The following is a 6,007-nucleotide window of genomic DNA, read 5'->3' as shown; positions in this document are numbered from 1 at the left end:
CCCCACACTCACTCCCCCCCACCAGCCCCACACTCACTCCCCTTCTCGTAGCCTGTACTCACCCACATGCTTTTGTGCCCCACACTTTTTATTTAGTGCAGGTGGGATCACGCTGCGGGTCAGTGACTTGTGTTCACGTGGCGATGACGTGGTGACACTTCCAGATCCCTTCGTTGGTTCGCTCATTCTCAGGGTGTATATTTATCAAGAGCCCATCGTGCTGGAGGTTATTCCAGGCATAGCAAGACTGGCTTCATTCACGTGGAGCTTTGATTCTAGTGGTGGGGACAGGTAGACAGCAGAAGAGTAAGCCCGTGAGCCAACGAGATTGAAGAGAAGTAGAGCAGAGCAAGGAGGTGGAGACAGAGCCAAGTGGGCAGGGCCCAAGTGCGATGTCGGCAGGAGATGGGAAACACTGATGGGTCTGAGGGGAGCCCTAGCAGGTGCAGCAGAGCAAGGGAGGAGGCTGGGGGGCCGACTCCTGGGCAGCAATTGCAGAACCCCACGGAGAGCTGGTGAGGTTTGCCGTGGTTGTGGGTGACTCGGTGCTTTGAGCCATGGCTGCCCCTGGGAACCACCTGGAGAGCTTCTGACCCAACCAGGCCCTTCCCTGGGACAGTCTGTCACAGCTGGTGAGCTGAGTCCAGCACTTCCACGGAAACGCAGAATATCTAAAACGGCACGATGACTGTGAAGAACAGAGCTGGCGGACTCGCCTCACTGGTTTCAAGACTCTAAAGCTGCAGGAGTGGAGGTGGAGACGGCTCAGCTCAGGCACAGGCCTGCAGGCCATGGAGAAGGCAGCAAGCTCCAGCTGACCCACACGCTTGCGGTCATTGTTTTTTTTTCAGTTGGAATCTCGCTCTGTCACCCCGGTTGGAGTGCAGTGGTACCATCTCGGCTCACTGCAGCCCCCGCCTCCTGGGTTCAAGCGATTATCCCGCATCAGCCTCCCGAGTAGCTGGGGTTACAGACGTGCGCCACCATGCCCGGCCCGTGGTGACTGTTTTTTGACAAACGTGCCAATGTAATTGAGAGAGGAAATGAAGGTTGATTTTTGGTTTTCTGAAAAAATGGTGCTAAGAACAGCTGGATATCTATTTGGAAAACAGTGAATCTTAACTCTTGCTTTGCTCTATATAAACCTAAATGTAAAAGCTAAACTAAAAGTTACGGAAAGAAACATGGGGGAGGGGTAGGCAAAGAGTTCTTAGTGTGGATACACAAGGCATCAGCCATGAAGAAAACCATTGAAATTTGGATTTCACCAAAATTTAAAGCTTCAACCCTTTAGAAGACTTGAGAAAATTAAAGAGCGGTTATAGAAAGGGAAAAATGCTCTGTTTTTCAGAGGACTTAAAAAGCATTTTTCAGTCCTCCTCTGATTTTAAAGGACCTTTGACCAGAGTATGTAAAATTCTCTCATAACTAAGCAAAAAACCCAGTTAACCAGTGGGAAAGGATCTGCAAAGACGTGTCATCAAGATGGATGGAATGGCCAGTTGAGCACATGGAAAGACGCCCAGCATCTCCAGTCACAGGAGAAGGCAGATTAAAGCCACGGGGAGCTGGCACTGCAGTCCCACTGGCCTGGCTGAAATTCAGCAGCCTGAGTGTGGCACGAGGTGGTGGAACAGCTGGATCTCATCCATTGCTGCGGAGCTGTGAAGCTGTGTAGCCGCTGCACAAACACGTGTGGCGAACAGCCGAACCAGGAGAAGGGAAGATGTGTTCAAAGACTTGTGTGTGACCAGGCTCAGTGGCTCACACCTGTAATCCAAGAACTTTAGGGGCCAAGGCTCAGGGATCGCTTATGCCCAGGAGTTTGAGACCAGCCTGGGCAACACAGGGAGACCCCATCTCAAAAAAAAAGAAAAAAGGAAAAAAAAGACTTCAATGTGCAAGTTTACCAGAGCTTTGTTTACAGTTGCCAGAACTGGGAAGCAGCCCACGTGAGTCCATCCACTGGTGAGTGGACAAACCGTGGTTCGCAAACCCCAGCAGCAGCCGTGGGCATGGGCTGTGGTCACACAGCAGCAGGGAGCCAATGAGTCTCAGATGTGCTCACCCAGAGAGGCCAACTGAGGAGGACCTACTGTTTTTTGTTTTTTGATTTTTGTTTTGAGACAGTCTTGCTCTGTGGTGCAGGCTAGAGTGCAGTGGTGTGGTCTTGGCTCACTGCAGCCTCCGCCTCTCGGGTTCAAGCAGTTCTCCTGCCTCAGCCTTCCGAGTAGCTGGGACCATAGGCACCCGCCACCACACCCGGCTAATTTTTGTATTTTTAGTAGAGACGGCATTTCGCCATGTTGGCCAGGCTGGTCTCAAACTCCTGACCTTGTGATCCGCTCACCTTGGCCTCCCAAAGTGCTAGGATTACAGGTGTGAGCCACCTGGCTGGACCTACTGTTTTATTCCATTTATATGACGCTGTATTAATAGAAAAGGCAGAGGTGGGGCTGGTGGTTATATGGTGCACTTAACTGCCAGAACTCAGTACACTTAAAATGGGCATCTTAATGTGTGAAAATTTAAAAGTACCAAAGCTGGACCCCACCCCAGCTTGCTCCCATGACACTCTGTGGGTGGGACCTGGGAGTTGGATGTTTTTTTTTTTTTGAGATGGAGTCTCACTCTGTCGCCTAGGCTGGAGTGCAGTGGTGCAATCTCAGCTCACTGAAACCTCTGCCTCCCAGATTAAAGCGATTCTCCTGCCTCAGCCTTCTGAGTAGCTGGGGTTACAGGCGCACACCACCACGCCTGGCTAATTTTTGTGTTTTTAGTAGAGATGGGGTTTCACCATGTTGGTCAGGCTGGCCTCGAACTCCTGACCTCGTGATCCGCCCACCTCGGCCTCCCACAGTGCTGGGATGACAGGTGGGAGCCACCACACCCGGCCTGGAGTTGGGTTTGTAAGTCTCCCTAAGTGGGGCCAGGGCAGAGAACTGCTGGGTCTGGGTCTTCCTAGCTCCTGTTGTCTGTGGCTGGCTGACTGCAGTGGCCGGGGGCTCCCAGGACGTCGTGGCCATCTGTCTCGCTGAGCGTGGCACGTGCCTTTCCATGCCGTGCGTGGCGTCTCCCGGCGTGGCGAGCTGCTGCTCATGGTGGGGCGGTGTTGCCAGGTTGCCATCCAGATCTGGCCCGTCCTCTCCGTGTCTGCGGCGTTTGTCGTCTGCACTTGCGATGTTCGGTGCCAGCCGCACGTGCCTTGGTTTCCCTCTTTCCTGCCCCTGTGAGCTCCGGCACTGGTCCCTTCTCTTCCCCCCGTGAGCTCCAGCACTGGTCCCTTCTCTTCCTCCTATAGAGCCGCAGAGCACACAGCATTGACCTGAAGGGGACAGTCGTGATCTTTGACGAAGCTCACAATGTGGTGAGTCTCCACTGCCTCCTAAACGCCTCCTGTTTCTTCAAGAGCAGCACAAACCTTTCTGGAGGGGCCCTGGCCAAACCCTTGCAGCCCTCGGCGCCCGGGACTGAGGACTGAGCACCCCAGGAGCTTCTGCACCCCGTCCCACTCTCATCCGATGCCTCTGCTGGGGCTGGAGACTGGCCAGCTGGGCCAGGGACCTGCCCCTCAGGTGCAGGGCCCCTACAGGCCGCTCCCCAGACCCCTTTCCTCCAGCCAGCTAGGGGTCAGCCTGGGTCAGGGATGTCTCCTCTGCCCTCGGCTTCTGTCACCAGGGCAGCAGCAGACGTGTGGTCTCGCCTGCGGTGTCTCTGCTCTTCCGGCCACATGGCCTGAGGCTGAGGCAGGAGAATCGCTTGAACCCTGGAGGTGGAGGCTGCAGTGAGCCAGGATCACACCACTGCACTCCAGCCTGGGTGACAGAGCGGGATTCTGTGTCCAAAAAAAAAAATGTTGACTGGGCGCAGTAGGTCATGCCTATAATGCCAGCACTTTGGGAGGCCGAGGCGGGCGGATCATGAGGTCAAGAGATCAAGACCATCCTGGCCAACATAATGAAACCCCATTTCTACTAAAAATACAAAAATATTAGCTGGGCGTGGTGGTGGGCGCCTATAGTCCCAGCTACTCAGGAGGCTGAGGTGGGAGAATTGCTCGAACCCGGGAGGTGGAGGTTGTAGTGAGCCAAGATCACACTATTGCACTCTAGCCTGGTGACAGTGAGACTGTCTCAAAAAAAAAAAAAAAAAAAAATTGGCAACTCCAGTGAAATAATTGTTTGTTTGTTTTTTGAGACAGGGTCTCATTCTGTCGTCCAGGCTGGAGTTCAGTGGTGCGATCTTGGTCCACTGCAACCTCCTGGGCTCAAGCCATCTTCCTACCTCAGCCTCCCAAGTAACCGGGACTACAGGTGCACACCACCACGCCTGGCTAATTTTTGTATTTTTTGTAGAGATGGGGTTTTGCAGCATTGCCCAGGCTGGTTTTGAACTCTTGAGCTCAAGTGATCTGTCCACTTCAGCATCCCAAAGTGCTGGGATTACAGGTGTGAGCCACCGCACCTGGCCTGAAATAATTGTTTCTAAATATTGGTGTGGGCCAGACAGTCGTGTTTGGACCTACTTGTGGCCTGGCCTTAGAGACCCCAGGGCGTGGCTTTAGGGACTTGGCTGTCAGCCTCCTGTGCCTTCTGCACCCCAACCCCATTCCTGCTTTCTGGAACCCCCAATCCTATCCTGCTCTATGGTGATCCTGGTATGCTTGGGCCCCCGATCCTATCCTGCTCTGTCGTGATCCGTGTGATTCGGGCCCCCGATCCTGTCCCGCTCTGTGGTGATTCGGGCTCCCGATCCTATCCCGCTCTGTGGTGATCCGGGTGATTCGGGCTCCCGATCCTGTCCCGCTCTGTGGTGATCCGGGTGATTCGGGCTCCCGATCCCATCCTGCTCTGTGGTGATCCGGGTGTGCTTGGGCTCCAGGAGAAGATGTGTGAAGAATCAGCGTCCTTTGACCTGACCCCCCATGACCTGGCTTCAGGACTGGACGTCATAGACCAGGTGCTGGAGGAGCAGACCAAGACTGCGCAGCAGGGCGAGCCCCACCCGGAGTTCAGCACGGACTCCCCTAGCCCAGGTGCGTTCATAGACGGGCCGCTCAGTCCTGAGGCCTGCGCTGCTGCAGGGGGCAGCCTGCCCTGTGGCTGTGTGTGGTCGGCCTGGGCACTATCTGTTCAGGCTGGCACTGCAGGGCACCCACTTCTCTCAGAGGCTTCTCGGGTGTGAATTGTTTGGGGTCCTGTAGGCTGTGGAAGGGCTGGTATCATTCAGTAGTTCTGGTACTTTCCGAAGACCTATGTCTTCTCCCAGCCAGTGTCAACTTGGCCTCTACTGTGTGAAATTAGAAAACTATGCTTTGTGAAGCTGAGATGGGAGCATCGCTTGAGGCCAGGAGTTCGAGACTAGCCTGGGCAACATAGTGAAACCTCGCCTCTACCAAAAAATTAGCCAGGTGTGGTGGTGTGCTCCTGTGGTCTGAGCTTTTCTGGAGGCTGAAGTGGGAGGAGCTCTTGAGCCCAGGAGGCAGAGCTTGCCCCAGGTGGCTCCACTGCACTCCAGCCTGGGCGACAGAGTGAGGCTGTCTCAAAAAAAAAAAAAAAAAAAAAAGTAAAAATATATTCACTGTAAGGGCATTTTGCATTTTTAAATGACCTACACGTCGGGCGTGTATCACTTGCTGTGCCTGTAGGTTCCTTCTCAGGGTTTGTGCAGAGGCGTATTTCCACACAGCGCTAGTCACGGTGTATGTGGAAAACATGGAAACCCTTCTGGGATGTGGTCAGTTGGTCTATATTGTCTATGTTTTCTTTTTTTTTTTCTGAGATGGAGTTTCACTCTTGTTGCCCAGGCTGGAGTGCAATGGTGCGATCTTGGCTCACTGCAACTTCCACCTCCCGGGTTCAAGTAATTCTCCTGCTTCAGCCTCCCAAGTAGCTGGGATTATAGGCGTGCGCCACCACGCCCAGCTAATTTTGTATTAAAAATACAGAGTCAAGATTTCTCCATGTTGGCTAGGCTGGTCTCTTTTTTTTTTTTTTTTTTTTTTTTT

The 6,007-nt window shown here is 53.6% G+C and overlaps 1 long non-coding RNA gene across 1 annotated transcript; it reads left to right on the top strand.

Moving 5' to 3' along the window:
* The first annotated feature begins 897 nt into the window (after positions 1–897).
* LOC111532653 lies at positions 898–5,359 on the top strand. Its single transcript, XR_002728598.1, has 3 exons — positions 898–1,968; positions 3,302–3,367; positions 4,882–5,359. It is a non-coding gene; the product is annotated as an uncharacterized LOC111532653 (long non-coding RNA).
* Positions 5,360–6,007: the final 648 nt, after the last annotated feature.

Source organism: Piliocolobus tephrosceles, unplaced genomic scaffold (assembly GCF_002776525.5).
Source record: "Piliocolobus tephrosceles isolate RC106 unplaced genomic scaffold, ASM277652v3 unscaffolded_5312, whole genome shotgun sequence".
Lineage (NCBI taxonomy): Eukaryota > Metazoa > Chordata > Mammalia > Primates > Cercopithecidae > Piliocolobus > Piliocolobus tephrosceles.
The sequence above is the reverse complement of the archived record's forward strand: the minus strand, read 5'-3'. Positions and strand labels throughout refer to the sequence as shown.